General features: G+C 37.0%; 1 non-coding gene across 1 annotated transcript in view; it reads left to right on the forward strand.

Annotated features, from left to right (window-relative positions):
* The window catches only part of LOC18437224 (putative callose synthase 8), a 98,540-nt gene that overhangs the window by 47,604 nt on the left and 34,202 nt on the right, over positions 1–16,734 (forward strand). Inside the window, exon 17 of the transcript XR_016050968.1 lies at positions 12,356–12,687. This is a non-coding gene — a transcript (putative callose synthase 8). The remainder of the gene's footprint in view (positions 1–12,355; positions 12,688–16,734) is intronic.

Consider the following 16,734-nt stretch of genomic DNA (forward strand, 5'->3'; position numbering starts at 1 on the left):
TGTCAGGATACGGGCTCATGTGCTATGAGCCGACCATTCCATACAGGGCGCATACTCTTTTAAATATTCGGGTTCTATTATTCTCGATTGGATTCTCCAAGCCCTGGCTTATCACATCAACTATGAGACATTCTAATCAATATAGTCCTGATTGGGAGGCGACCCTCACACCTCCCTGAGAGTTCACACTCTCAAAATGTATACTCTCAATGCCTCAAATACTCGAGGTATATGAATGTGGGCCCAGTGCGCCAAGCACCCAGATTCAGTCTCTCTCTAACTCCCACTGAGTGTAAGACTATTGACTTTAAGGCCTTGAAATGCCACATAGCCAACAAAAATATCACGAGGAGTTAGTGGGACAACTTTTATGGGAGTCCGATTAAGGATATAGTTGGCTGTGAAAACTGCTTCTCCCAAAAAATCTACGGGAGAGTTTAGCATGTTTCATAGCACTCCTTAGCATTTTTATCAGGGTCCAATTACAGCTCTCAGGTACCCCATTTTGCTGAGTTTATGACATAATATACTGATGTATAATACCATGCTCCGTACCAAATTATAATACCATGCTCAATATAAAATTCTTTAAATAGAAGTGTGGAATATTCTCGATCCCTATCAAATGTAAGGACTTTAATTTTCTGGTTTGTTTGGGTTTCTACAATGGCTTTATACTCTTTGAACTGGTTTAGGGCTTCAGACTTTTCACTTAACAGATAGACATGGCCTAAATGGGAATGATCATTAATGAAAGTGATAAAGTACCTCTTGTGGCTGTTAGTGGCCACATTCGTAGGTCCATAAATATCACTATGGACAACCTCTAATATGCCAATAGCTCGCTGAGCTTTCGCAAAGGATTTCTTAACCAGCTTTCGTTTAACACATAATTCACAGACACTAGTTAAGTCTCCATTGAGATTTTTTAATAATTCATCTCTCTTTAATCTCACCATCCTTTTAGGATTTATGTGCCCTAGTCTCATGTGCCATATATACGCGTCGTCTTTGTCATCATTATTACACGAGACATAAGAAATGGAATTGTTTATAACAATTGAACATGAACCATCTACAAGATGACCATTCATGGCTAATTCATCTTCATATTTCACCTTCACCTTATTACCAGTAAAAATGGTGGAGTAGCCTTCCTTAGCCAATTTAGCGATCGAAACCAAACTCCTCCTCATCTCAGGACCATAAAGAGTTTGCTTTAGGGACCTGCTTTTTCCATTTTCAAGTTGAAGAACGAAATCACAAATACCCAGAATTTCAATATTTTGATTCTCACCCATATAGATGTACTGATCCCCAAGGGCAACATGCTTGAAATTTCTATACCCGTCCTTGGTGTTTGACACTTGGGTAGTGGACCCTGACTCAAAACACCATGACCCTACTTTAGGGTCTGTTAGCATAGTCTCAAGGAGCACCCAAGCATGCTTGCTATTGGCGTTGGGATTCGTATTCTTGGGTGCTTTATAATACTTCGCGATGTGCCCAAATTTCTTATAGTTATAGCGCTGGGTATTCTTAAAATTCTTCTTCTTAGACCCATTATTTCCCTTTTGATTCTCATTGATTTTATTCTTATTCTTGCCTTTGCCTTTCTACTTCTTGAATGAACCAGAGTTGGGTTTAAGGTTTACCAGATTTACGGAGTCTTTCCAGGCTAAAGTATGTGAGACAATTTCCTTTCTTCTTTGGCTTTAAGTTTGGTGATGTTGTCATCCAACTTCCGCATGCTCTCCCTTGCGATAAGGCCTGAAATGAAGCTTTCCCATGATCTCGGCATAGAATTCAACTAATGGCAGATTAACATATTTTCATCCGGGTTAACTTGTATAACCTCAACTTCATGAACTAAAGCCCTAAACTGCTATATATGCGCGATTAATTTTCCTACTTTCATCTTCAAATCTGAGTATTGTTTCATAGTCATTATCTTTCTAGTGAAAGAAGGTGAGGCATAATCGGTCTCAAGTCGTTCATGAATCTCCTTTGCAGTCTTTAGGTGCTCATAGTCGAGAGTATGGTTGTCATCCATGGCTATAAGTAGACATGCTTTGCTAGAGTATTTTTCGCTCCCACTGAGTATAAGCTTATCTTATGGTCTGCCTTTCATAAGCATTTCCTCTTGGGACTGGTGAGGGGTCATCAGTAAGCATTTTGCTAAGTCCTTCAAAGAGGACATAGCCTATTTTTCTCTTCCAATTAGCATAGTTCTTCCCATCAAATCTTCCAGACTTAATGAATTCAGCTAAGAAACCTTTTGATGTCATGTTTCTAGACTTGAATTAAAATAAAAACTTCTAAACTATGGCAGTAATATATAGACTAATGAAATGAGTGGCTATTTAGAACTTAAGGTATTAAATTCAAAAAAAATTATTTTATTTTTATTCCAAATAACTAAATTGCACTTACATGTGCCGCTATATATTGCTGTAAATTAAAATAATATCCTAGATATTGTTCGGTTTTTGTGACCTTTAAAGGGCTAGAGAGCTTGTAAAAATGATGTGTAGTGGAATATGCATTTCAATGGAGTATTTGTATTGATTGACCTAAGGGTTGGACGGTTTATAGCCTTGGTCATGTCCATAACCCTTGGCCCTGGGTATGTGGCACAACCGAGAAGGGTTTACAGTGGGTCGTCCCTTGTTTAGGTTGGAAAGATGCCTAGGGATCATGTTTGTGAGCCAAGAGAACTGTGTGGTCTCATGTGTGCGGTTGTAGGCCTGTAAGAGCAAAAGCCAAAACCTCAACAAACTTTTACATGACATGTACATATGACAGCCACGTGGGAAGCAACCCTTTTCTTACAAGGAGACGTGCACATGTGCATCGAGAGAGCCCCATTTTGCACTGTAGTGACAAGGGTTAAACTTGCTCTTAAAGGGGAACTGTAATTCACATTCCAGGATCATAGTCCCACTATTTTATTATCCAACTTTGACAAGCCAATCCTACGTCCCTGCAAAGAGATTATGGGTCATGAGACTTTGCTGAGTTGGATAAAAGAACAGTTGTGGATTGGGGTTTTTAGGGCGAGGAAGACTCATTGGACGATGCTTGGAGTTACCCTCCCCTGTTTTTGTACACCTCATACCCGATTCCCTGACTAATGACGCACGTTTACTCCTTTCAGTGTTGTTGAAACTTCTGAGATAGGAAAGCTTTGTAGGCAATACTTTTTTTTCGAGGGTTTTTGATAGCTCTAAATCAACTAGGGTTTATAGAAACCCTATGGGAACAAAAGATGGCTGTGCTTGAGAGTTGATCTCTCTCTAAGTTGGTTTTCTCCTTTCTTTTCTCCAAAAAACAGCAAGCCTGGTTTTAAAGTTCATCTTTTTTCTTTAGTAGAAGCTACTCAAATAAGGAGAGAGAAAGAGAGAGACATGACTCTCTCTAAGAGTAGAGAGGGTGGCATGGAGCATATAGGAGAGAGAAAGATGGCATGAAACCAAAAGGATAGAAGAGTGGGTGGCGTGCGAGAGAGAGAGAGAGAGAGAGAGAGAGAGAGAGAGAATTTTGTGGTATGAGAGAAATCTCTTGTAATGAGAGAGAGGGCTTAAATCTTGTTTAAATAAAAACAAGATCTATTCCCTGTTTTGAATAGGATCCTAATTTAAGTATGCCTTATCTAATTTCCAGTGAGACTTTTAGGATAATTAGGAAATCTATGGGGCGAGAGTGATTTAATTAGAGCCATGTATCTCACAAATCAGCCACCCAAATAGGAACCTTATCCCCTTAAACTTTGACCCATATCCAACTCCTATTTAAATTTGAAATACAAAATTTAAACATAATCTAGATTTCGCATAATCAAGGATGATCTATATTTTAAAATTCCCTCTAAAATAGGAAACCAAATCTTATTAATAGATTCATATCTAATTCAAAATCAAATATTAAAAAAATGGGGTGTGCGCCCCCTTGGGCTAAATTTGTGGCATGCCCCCCTTTTTGCTAAAAAGGTGGCGTGCCACTTTTTGCTTAAATTTTTTTTTAGCGTGGCATCCAGGGGGCACTGGGCACCACATGAAGAAAACACACATGTGGTGCTGGATCCTTGGTCCCGCATGTGTCATCTTAAGTTCTGAAAAATTTCAAAAATACCCTTTTAATATATTTTACATTAGAAATAATATTTTAAAATTCTGAAAAAATATTTAAAAATCATAAAAATATTTCTAATACAAAAATAAAATGTACTAGGAGTGGACTGGTACCAATAGGTCAGAATTAACAATAATAAGGGCATTTCACTCACCCTAGAAACCACGATCCGCAACGTTTTCTTATCCAACCCAACAAGACCCATGACCCATAGTCTCATTTCAGAGCTCATGATTGGCTTGTCAAAGTTGAACAATAAACAGTGGGATCATGTTCCTAGAATGTAGATTTCAGTTTCCTCTTTAAGAGCAACTTTAGCATTTATTACTACAGTACAAACGGGGCTCTCTCTATGCACATATAAACGTGTCCCTCTATAGGGCTGCTTCCCAGTAATGCGGCTGTTATGTGTACATGTCGTGTGGAAGTGTGTTAAGGCTTTGGCCCTTGCTCTGACAGGCTTATAACCGCACACATGAGACCACACAGTTCTCTTTGCCTACAAACATTATGCCTGGGCATCTCTTCGACCTCGACATGGGATGATCCACTGCAAACTCTTTTCGGTAGTGTCACATGCCTAGGGGTAAGGGTTTTGGACATGACCAGGGCCATAAACGGCCCAACCTTTGGTCAGTCAACACACACTCCCACTGGAGTGCATATTTTACAAGCTCTCTAGGCCTTTAATGGCCACGAAACCCAACAACCATTTTCGAAATGGGGTCGTAATAGCAACTTTGATATCAAGGAGAAGAGTTATGCCTACTATGTGAAGCCATAGTATTTTTTTTTCAGGGTTATTTTTAAGACAAGTTTGTGTCAATATATTTTCATCGAGGGCATAAGTGTCAGGTTTGAGTCTAATTTTACTTAGGAGTTCTAATTACATTAGAATTAGGTAAGGAGATATCAATAAAGTCTATAAATTTGGTTAAGTCAGGGTTAATATTTAGAAACATTGTTTCCTTGAATTCTTGTAAATTATGCAAAACTATTGAAGCTAGGCTTGTTAGCTTCTTTTTAATTTTGAAGCAACTCATCCGTTTATTTAAGAAATCTATGTTTCCTTTGGTATAAATTGCATCATTTGGTATTGGAGGAGGCCATCCCTCCCAAAGCACCAGTCTACCCGTTGAAAGTTTGCTCAATGGCAACTAAAGGTTGATGTGGTGATCACGGCCAAGGTGGTGGAGGTGTGCCAACACAAGAATATTTGAGAATCTGATGAGGGGTGTCGAGGAATTGAGACTTTGAGTGGAACACCCCACCAGCTCTAAACGAGGGGATTCCGTCGCTCATGATAGTGAAGGATTTAAGGCCAAGGAGGTGAAATATGTTCGTTAATCAGGTTAAGAGAATGCTGCATTAGAAGATCGTTTGTTTCGAGCTCCAAAAGTTTTAGATCAATTGTCTGGGTCGATATACTTGATTTTTCATGCAGATTGTGTTTGGGTTTGTGGTCTTCAAAGTCTGTCAGAACTAAGTGAAAATAATAATTATAATAAATTGTAGACTTTAGTTAGAGTATATGATTGGTTGACATATCCAAGATTAGGTAGCTTATGATGTGGTACAAAGTCCAGGACTTCAGGAACACTTTAATTGAACCAAAAACAACTATACAACTTGGTACTTCATTACAAAACTCTTTCTTCTACAATGCAAATACACAACTATAGTTCTTAAACACAATGATACAAACTTCTTAGACTTTACATACCTCTGAAAATCAACTCTAAAACAGTCCCCTTATGGGGCAAATTACATGCCACTCGCACCAACTCAAAATTGAAACACTTAGTTACATACATTGGATGTACACCTTCACATAATCAAATTACATGAACCAAACTGCCACAATAGTTACAACAGAGTAATAATAATAAAACAGAGGTATTAGAGTGCCAAAAGTACTCGGGAAGCCAATGGTTCGAACCTCTTGTGCCCGGCCCACGATCAGAGCTTTTGAGGACTTAATCTTGTCCCAAAGATGAGTGCACGCGTGGTTTATTTAACTCAAGGGTATCTATCCAATTTGGGAAGCTTAAACACCTTTAAAGCACTTCTTATGGTCCATAATCAATAACAAAATCAACCCACAACTGTTTGCAAAAAGGAACTAGTAGGATCCGATCAAAATCGAGTGAGATAGAGTAAAACTATGTAGTATAATCGGACCACCAAAACGGGATTGCATGCAAAAGTGTAGACTCTAAATGATTCAAAGAGGTAATAGATGTCTGGAATTTGAAAGTTGAGTATAAGAAATGCACCAGAAAAATCCGGGTCGAGAAAATCAAGGGAAAACTATACTCAATCAAAGGATCATCATGGTATGAAGCTTGTAGTCAAATGGATGACTACCCTATAAAAGCCAATCATAACGATTACATGAAGCAAGGGTAAAATGTTTACAAATCTACTGTAACTATGAATTTATAGCAAGTTTTAAAGTGAAAGACGATGAAGAACAATTGAGAAAACTCAGTGGAGGGTTACCTTGACGATTGCTTAATATGAACTAGATCTCATATATTGAAGGATCACATAAAAACTCCAAATATGATCAATGGAACAAGTTCTACAATAGCTGGTACGTGGAGCTCATGGGAGTTCTTGCTCTCTCTCTAGGTTCCTTTTGCTTGTGAAATTCGTTTTTAAAAAGATGGGGTTATGTTGGACCAAAAGATTGTATTTATATGAAGTGTTTGAGTAAGATTAGATCTCAACCATTGATGCATCTCATCAATGGTACATGAGAGGCTAATTTTCCTAGCCACTCATCCCCATCCACCATCAAGATGAAAGGTTGAGATTTGCTACCATTATCACCCACTAAAACCCTAAGTCAAAGCCATATTTACCTTTTTGTCCTCAGCAGCATATTTTTATTCCAAACAAGTCCAAGTGTACTTACAAAAATGCCCTCAACATTTCTTTAATTCAAGAGTGCTGAGAATGTTCAAGGGCACAAAATAGTAAATGACAACATGGCATGGGAAAGGCAAAAATGAGGGTTATGACACCACCTATAGGATCAACACAACCCACACCCTTCACATGCACTCTTCCCTTTCACATGGGTCATACTAATGAGGTGCATCTACATGAAATATTCACATGCAATGTAACCTATGTGGATATTAATTTTAATAATAAATTTTATCCCAAAAATTCTCTTAGCTTCACACAAGCCATGTATGTCACATGTGTGACAATAATCCATGTTATTAAAATGTAACCTTAAATTATAACCATAGAACATAAGGTTTGAAGATTAAATAATTAAGTGTCAAAAGGAGGTTCACGCCCAAAATAATAGGGGGCCTAATGTGAGGGGCCCATGGTGCCATGTGGCCACCCTACAGTCACTCGGGTGCCACATGGCATCCGCATGGATGTCCTCATTTGGAATTAAGGTCAAACAATTTTGAAAGACACATTTTTGTGCTTTAAAAAATAAAAAAAATAAAAAATACCAATAAATATTTGAAACATACTTACATATTTTTACATCATTTCTCATCATAATGAAATCTCAAGGCTTTGACTTAGTAACGTGAGTACTCCATTGGGCTAGTCCCGAATGATGCTCCACCGGTGTCTCAAGTTGACCCAACAGACCTATGCTCCACATTCTACGGCAGAGACACATAATTGATCACATCAAAGTCACTGAGCCAGAGCTTCCCACCATCCGGCTTCTCAATGGATTACAGGTGTACCCTTGTGGGACATATTACTATTATATGACAGGGGTCCTCTCAAATTACATCTGCACAATCAGGATACAGATTCATGTTCCTTAAGTCTTAACCATTCCATACAGATCCAACTCTCATCACAAGACACTCGGGTTCTTTTACACTCGATTGGTAACTCCAAGGCATGGCTAATCACATCAATATGAGGCATTCTAACCTATATAGTCCTAACTCGGAGGTGACCCTCACACCTTGTAGAGTGATCATTCTCTCAAAACGTAAACTCTCAATGCCTCATACGCCCTCGGGGTATTAGAACATGGGCCTCAGTTCGCAAAGCACCCATATTCTATTTCTCACTCACTTCCACTAAGCCAGACACTCTTGGCATTAAGGCCTTGAAAGGTTATATTGCTAACAGTTTATTGCCCAAGTCACGTCTAAAACCCTTTCCCTTTAGCGTAGGCATTACCGTTGAGTGTTATTGGAGGGTCATCCCTTGTTGAGATTGGAGAGATTCCTAAGGATGGTTTGTAGGCTAGGAAAGCTTGGTGGTCTCCTATATTTGGTCATAGGCCTGTGAGAGCACAGGCTTAAGTCCTTAATAGACTTCTGCCTGACATGTACATATGACAACCGCATTCAGGAAAATAATCTTGTAGAGGGATACATGTAAATGTGCATAAAGAGAGTTGCTTTTTCACTATAGTGATACATGCATTTGACTCTCTCTTAAGGGGGGACCTATATTGAAATCTTGGTTCCACTATTTATTGGCCAGCTTAGACATGCCAATCATGAGCTCGTGCGCATGACTCTGGGTCATGGGTTGTGTTGGTCAGTTTTAGAAGATATATGTGGATCACAGTTTCTGGCTCAGGTGGAGTACCTTGATAGTCACTTTTTTTGACCCATTGGAACCAATCCACTTATAGTGTATATTTGAGCGTTTTTTATAATTTCTTAACAACCTGAGTAATATTGTCTGTCATCTTTATAATTATTTGATTTTAGAAACTTTTCATAAATTTTAAACATTTATGTTTTTTGTAAAAAACCTAGAAAAATGCAAAGTTGATATTTTATAAATTTAGTAGGGGCTTGGTTTTAAGTGGGTTCCACGTGGGGGTCCCAAGGCCCAGCTCCCACACGTGGTTAGACCACATAGGGGTGGGACATGGGGTGCACAAGGGTCACACCTCCTACACACAAAAATGGGATGCCCCTAATTAAATTTAAGATATTGTTTTATAATTATTTGTTTTAGGAATCCTAATTGTATTAGGAGTCCTATTTGGATTAGAATTCCTACTTGGACTAGTACTCAAAATTTGTATTAAAATATTATTTGTTTTGGGATTCTTAATTGTATTAGGACTTCTATTTTGATTAGGATTTCTTATCGTACTAGGACTCTTGCTTAAATAAGGATTCGTATTAAAATAGTATTGTTTTAGGAGTCTTAGTTGTATTAGGAGTCCTATTTAGATCAGGATTCTTGCATTGGTCTAGGACTCCTACTTAGATCATAATTCAAATTAAGGTAAAAATCTACTTGTCTTAGTTTGACTAGAAGTGGATATGGGTCAAAGATTTAGAGAATAAGGTTCCTAAACTTCTTCCTAGATCATGATAGCTGATTTTTGGAATGGATGACTGAGATTTTTCTTGTCCCGACAGATTACCAGGAATCCTATTGGTGTCAAATTGAATTCTGATTAAGATAGACAATACCCTAGACCTCTTGGAAAACTATAAATAGTGTCATTCCTCGTTACATCATTTAGTTTCTTGCCTCTTCACTACCAAAATAAATAGATACAATCCAAGAATGAAAGGAAGCTTCTACCATCAATTTGAATACAATTAAATATGGATATATAACTGAAAAAACAAAAATAAACAGCTGTGATGACTTACTTGATTATACCTAGGGATACCCCCATAGGACTTAGTACAACCCATACCTGATATCCTGATCGATGGCACACTCCAAGCCTATTGATCTTGCTGAATTTTTAGAGCCGTGAAGCTTCCTTAGAAAATACCTATTCAAATAGGGTTTTAGAGAGATAAAAAACAATTAGGGTTTGTTAGAGAATCCCTTCAGAACAAATTAGGGCTTACCATGAAGGCACATCCCTTTCTAGACTGAGGGTACCCCTCTCTCCAACAAAACCCTAATTAGGGTTGGCATGCTACCCCTTTTAATTTCTTATTAGGTGGTGTGCCATCAAGAGAGAGAGAGAGAGAGAGAGAGAGAGTGAGAGAATTTTTGGTTGCACGGAGGAGAGAGGGGGAATTAGGAGAGAGAGAGAGGCTCGAATTGTGTCTTTTGAGAAGGGGGGTTCACCTCCTCATATAGGCCTCAAGACCCACCCTTAGATACACCTATCCAATTACTCACCTTGACCAATAGGAAATTACGAAATCTGTGAGGTGAGAGAAATAAATCTGAACCATTCATCCTACATATCAGCCATCATGATTTAGGGAGGTATATTAGGAACTTTATCCAGCCAACTCCAACTAATTGGGATAAGGTTTGGATGATGACGATGATGATAATAGTAAGAACTTTATATCCCTACTATTTGACCCATATCCACTTCTAGTCTGATTAAAGTTCATGACTACTCGCCATGCCCTAATCTGGTTGCAACAGTTGGAAGTAATTAAATTTTTACATATCATTCATTTGGAAGTGAGCAGTCTCAGTTTAAACAAGGCGCACTCAGTTAGAAACCAAGAGAAGAGATTTGCTCTAGTTCTCACTCTACTGATGCATCAAAAAATATTCCTTATCAAATTCCAGAATGAGGGCCAAAGTGCTTTATTTGTGACGACCCTCGTCATCGATCTTTGAGTGCTCTAAAAAGCACAAATCTGTTTATTGGGGACGAGGATATGAAGGGACATCAATGCGAGCCAGCTTATGATGAGGAGCTTAAAGGAGGACCCGAGGGTGGTGGTGCTGATTTCTACCCTAATGAAGGAAAATTCTTAGTGATTTAGCTGGTATTAACAGCCTCAGACGTGAAAGAACTTTGGCTTCGAAGAACTAAAAGTGTACGACATAGGACAATGTGTGTATGTTTATTATCGACGGTGGGAGTTGAGGCATATGGTGTCACAGGAGATGGTGGACAGGCTGAAATAAAGTGCGAGAAGCACCCTCACCATAAAAAATTCATTATTCGAAGGAGATAATGGAAGTCCTATTAATCCTCTTTTGGTTATTTTTTATTTAGGAAACCAATGTGTTGTATGGTGTTATGTGATCCCTGTGGATGCATGTCATGTAATATTGGGTCTCTCATGACAGTATGATTGCTCAGCTATATAGCATGGCAAACACAACATGTATACTTTTTGGAGTCTATTTATGTAAAGGTTGTTGAATAGGAACTGTAGATGCCTAAGCAGGATATTGAGCAGATCAAAAAGTTTCTTGACATTCAGATCATTATTTTTCAACGTGGTTCCTACAATCAGTATTTCGTCCAATGGAAAGGGAAACCTGAGTTAGAGAATTTATGGATTTTAGAGGAAGAAATAAAGAAAATTGTTGCAAAAGCCATGAAGAAATTCCCAAATGACAAAAATTTGAAGGCGAGTTCTCTCTAACCAGAGGAGACTGATACAGTCCCGCGACACTGACCGAGCTTCATGACCGACATTTAGGCTTTTAGAGGCATTTTCAGCCTGCTTTGTTGGGTACGTTCTACATAGAAAATTTTGGACATTATAGAGCTTAAGATGCCATTTCCGAAATAGGTCGTAATTGCAATTCATATCAGAGTGAAGTATTATGCGTATGTGTAGTTAGGGTGTTTTTCGAGGTTTTCTTTAAGGACAGGCTTGTATAATTTATTTGGTTAAAGGGAAACAGTGTCAAGTTCGAGTCTAATTTGATAAGGAGTTCTAATTACATTAGAATTAGGTTAGGAGGTCTTAATAAAGTTAACAAGTAGGGGTTTAGTGAGGATTTTGTCTCAGATTTGAACTATTCTTTAGACACTGTTTCTTTGAAAACTCTACAGAACCAGTGAAGCTAGGCTTGTTAGCTTTTAATTTTGAATTGATTCATTAGTTTCTTTTAGAAATCTTGTGTTTGTTTTTTGGTTTTTTTTCTTGCTGCAAATTTACATCAGTAATCTTGCCAATATCTCCCAATCAACAATTTGTTGTAAAACCTTCTGACTTAGCTAAACTGGTTGAACTTGAATTATTGTTTTGTTATCAGTATAGTCCGCTAGGGCATATTTTAGCGTTTCATAGATTTTAACATCTTTTTCTTAGTTCCTAACTCCATTGCTAATCTTTATGTCTTTAAAAGTACATATATTTGTATTTTAATATTCAAACTGAGCATAAAATAATGTTAGCATCTGCAAATCTTCTAATTTTCAATTTCTAGATTGGTGAGGAATAGTTGATTATCCAATTTTTCCATTTTTATTCCAATTTTGTTGCAGTAAGTTTCATCTATCTTAAAGTATGGGGTGTGCTTGCAGCTGTTCTTGATGTAATTTTCACATGGAAAGCAAGAAAAAACATGAAGTTTTCACTTAGGCTCAGATACTTCCTGAAGATTGCTACCGCTGCTATTTGGGTTATCATTTTTTCAGTTTATTATGCTCATCCAAACAAAAATTCAACTTGCATTGCCAAATTACATGGTAGTTGGGTTTCAATATGGAGGTGTCCTTCATCCTACACATCAGCAGTTGCCATCTACTTGTTGGTCAATGCCATCAGAATGGTATTATTTTTCTTCCCTGCAATGAGCAGCTATATTGAAACTTCGAATTGGAGAGCTTTAACCCTTTTGACTTGGTGGGGACAGGTAAGGTTTTGGAGTTTGTTGTTTTTCCATGGATTGAAATAATCGTTCAACTATTTCCTAGATCATATTCAATTGCATAGCCTAAAATTTTTTATTCTTTTTATTTGTTGAGAACATCTATTTTTCTGAATACCGTAGCATGGATTGCTAAAATGAGAGGTGATAAGCCGGAAAGCATTTCATTAATAAAGTTGCACATAAATTAGAACAAGCTAATTTTATACCTATCAGAAAAAGATAGGCGAGGAAAACCAAATTGGCTAATTGTGTTATACTTGATTGTATTCCTGACCTTATTTAGATTTTTATTATTTTGATTGCCAAAAAATAGATTGTTATTATTGTAACTTAATTCAAATTGGGTAAGCATTCAAGCAGGTTTATAATTTTGACCAAATTCCATTTTCCTCAGTTTTTTCTTTAGAAGACTGTAGATATAAATAGATTACTGTTTCATATTAATTATGACAGTCTATGAGACGAGGGACCTTGCATACAGCATGTGGCTATGTGGAATTGAAGGCTATAAAAAAAAAAAATTCTTTTTTTTCTTTATTATTGAATTTGAATTCCACTTAGAAGTGCGATAATACTCTGCTGTGAATGGAAATTAGAATCTTAAGTACATCATAGGGCATTTCCTTTTACTGCTAAAGTAAATAAACACACTGCAGGAATGAAATTCCAGCTTCCACTAACAATTTAACACAAATAATGTTCCTGAAGGTTAAAGAAAATATGCAAATATAATTGAAAAATAAAAGCCAGCAGTTGGGAATACTAACTTGAATGTGCCTAAGCTCGCACCTATTGGACTTAATACACCTTAAAACACAATCCAGGAATGAAATTCCAGCTTCCACTAACAACTTTAACACAAATAATGTTCCTGAAAGTTAAAGAATATATGCAAATATAATTGAAAAATAAAAGCTCACAGTTGGTAATACTTACTTGAATGTACCTAAGCTCAGACTTATTGGACTTAGTGCCTAAGCTCTCACCTCGTTGACCAATATTTTATCCAAAAGTCTCATAAAAATCAGTCAATTAAATCTCTAAAATCTCAATGAAAACTCCACTAAAATTCAATTCAATTAACTAAGATTATAGGCTCTTACTCATAGATCAATCTTCACTCAGTTGCTTATCAATCAAAGAGGTAAGGGCTTGATATACCTTTTTGTAAATGAGATTTACAGCCATGAAAATTGGAACACCATGAAGCTATGGTATCATCTTCAAGCTTTAGGATGGAGCCTTAATGGAGTTCCTAGCTTGATTTTGATTCTCTCTTTAAAATCTCCCTCTCTACACACTTTTTCACATAAATAACACCTCAACACACACAAGAGAGGAAAGAGAAACCCTAGGCTTAGGTGTGCCACACCTAAAACCCTACAATTTAAAATTTCTTTATTTCTATCATTAATTCATTAAAACCCTAATTCATTATTTCTATCATTAAAATTTCTATCATTAAAACCCTACAATTATTTCTATCATTAAAATTTAAAAGATCTTAACCACTCATCCTCCCATAAAACCCTAATTCATTCCAAAATTTCTATGAAGAAGTATAAGTAAGGCCTTACCCCAAAGGTATTTCTGCACACATTTTGAAAGAAGTATCTGTGTAAAATTCAAGACTATAAATTAAAAAATCTACTTTATTTAGTTAATTGCTGAAAATCTACTTACAAGTGCCCATATATACAATAAAATAAACTTTTTTACAATCTAGGATCTTTAAATCTTACTGCCAAATAAAATGTTATTGAAACTATATACAAACTAATAACTCTAGGAATTAAAATAAGACAACAAAAAATAAAATTAAATAACTACAAGAAGACTTATTAACTTTTGCCTTGGGCCCGACACCTGATCACCTGACCGATGGATCCGAATCTTTCTAAATCCTTAATCTAAATCTGGGAAGCACATTTGGGACACCCTTTCCAAAACTTATGGAGTTGGGAGCTAGGGTCACAATTAGAGTTTCACGAAGATTTTAACCTTGGGGCATATCAAGATGGCACCTCCCTTAAAAACTTAAGCTAGGGCTGGGCATGCCCCTTCCCTCGTCTCTCCTTTGAATGGGGTGTGCCACTTAGGGAGAGAGAGAGAGAGAGAGAGAGAGAGAGAGAGGGGGATGAGAGAAATTTATAGAGGGGCATGGAGAGGAGAGAGAGATGGGAGAAATCGGATTATTAGAATTTGGGATGGGGAGGAGAGGCTTCTAGGACCTAGGAGTCCCAATTCAAATAGGATCATTGAGGTGAGAGAAATAATCTGAGTCCTTCATCTCCAAGATTAGCCATCATGATTTAGAGTGAATATTTTGGAACCTTATCCCCTGATATTTGACCTATATCTACTTCTAAATAATTTTGATTTTGTTTCATCATAGTCTTATCTTCTATGACATTCTAGAATAATATAGAATATTCCTCATTACCTTTTTTCTCACATAGGGATAATTAAGAAATAAAATCATGATCAAAATCAAGTTCCCCTTAAATCTCTCACAAAATATTTCATAAGATATTTTTAACTAAAATATTCAATTTCTAAAATTTACCCTTAGGAGTACCATTAAAATTGGGAAACCTTTTAGGCATCCTACTTAGTGGGGCATGTGGCCGATGTGGGCCCCACATCCCACACCTTGTGCACCTCACACATGGGGGGGTTAGGCCTATATCCTCCCACATGGATCCTGAAAGTAGGACAAAGTGAACTAGCACGGTATATGTAATATATAATTTTTCTTTTCTCAGCTGACTAGAACACTTACAGAGGTCCAAATAATACAAAATAAACTCGAATGGAATAAAGAAGAAAAAATAAGTGGATTCTCACTTGCTGCCACTTAATACAACTCTGTTATTTCAAGAACAAAAAATACATAACATTGATTTGGGAACAAGAAACACAAACTGCATAAACAAAAATTAAAGTGCCAAAAGATTACCTCAATTGGACTTGATATATCCCACGAGTGTCTGCTCCTACGATGGCGCACGGAATCAAGGTCTTTCTTACATCTCATAACTTATGAGAAGCTTTGGCTAGAAACCCTTCAATGGTTAGGGCAATGTGGAACAAGAACTATATCTTAAGACTATGTGTATGGGGCATGCCCCTCGAGGCTCTATGGTTGGGGCATGCCCCTCTTTTTTTTCTCGAAATTTTTCTAAGTCTTGTGGGGGGCTAGAGAGATGAGAGATTTAAGAGAGAGAGTGGTGTTAGGCTATTATGAGGAGAGAGATATAACCTTGGTGTAGAGATTTGGGCCCCCACAATGAGTCTATATAGTTTGGGTTTTTAGGATTAGCCATTCTTATGGAGATAAGATATAAACCATTGATCATAGGAGACCTGTGAGGTGAGAGATCTTAACCTTATAATCTATAGATCAACCATCATGATCTAATGGAAGGTGCTAAAACCTTATCCCTCAGCTTCCTTAACTTGATCCCATTAATATTTAGTGTAGAGAAAATTCAATACTCTTTCCTTTTATTTTCATTATCTTATACATGGCACTTTGAAAAGTCAATTAGTCTTTTATTTCACAAACTTCCTTTTCAACTCAATCAACTTGAATGGCATCTTGCATGCCTTAACGAAATAGGAAGGAGGTGCACAAAGTGGGGCGTGCCACCAATGCAGCCTCTAGTGGGCCCCACGCACTCCCCCACGTGCTATATTTAGTGGGGCCCATGGAGTATATTGGGCCCCCATGTATATTAATAAATATAAAATTAATAAAATAAATATTAAAAAATATTTACGTTTTTATTTTTCTCTTTGAATAATTAAATACTGAAATTTCAATTTAAGCCTTTTTATAAATCTGTTTTAAGAAAATAAAATATGCAGAAACTTCTAAATTTTTTTTTTATCAATCTAAAAATCATTTATAATCTAAGTTAATTTGATGGGATTTGCATCCAACAATGTTAAAGACAATGTGAAAATATTGAGGCATTCCATCTTCTACTAGAGACCATGAACCACACTCACTTTCTGAAATTGACC

This window comes from Amborella trichopoda, chromosome 3 (genome assembly GCF_054954075.1).
Source record: "Amborella trichopoda isolate Santa Cruz 75 chromosome 3, AtrichopodaSantaCruz75HAP2 v2.0, whole genome shotgun sequence".
NCBI lineage: Eukaryota > Viridiplantae > Streptophyta > Magnoliopsida > Amborellales > Amborellaceae > Amborella > Amborella trichopoda.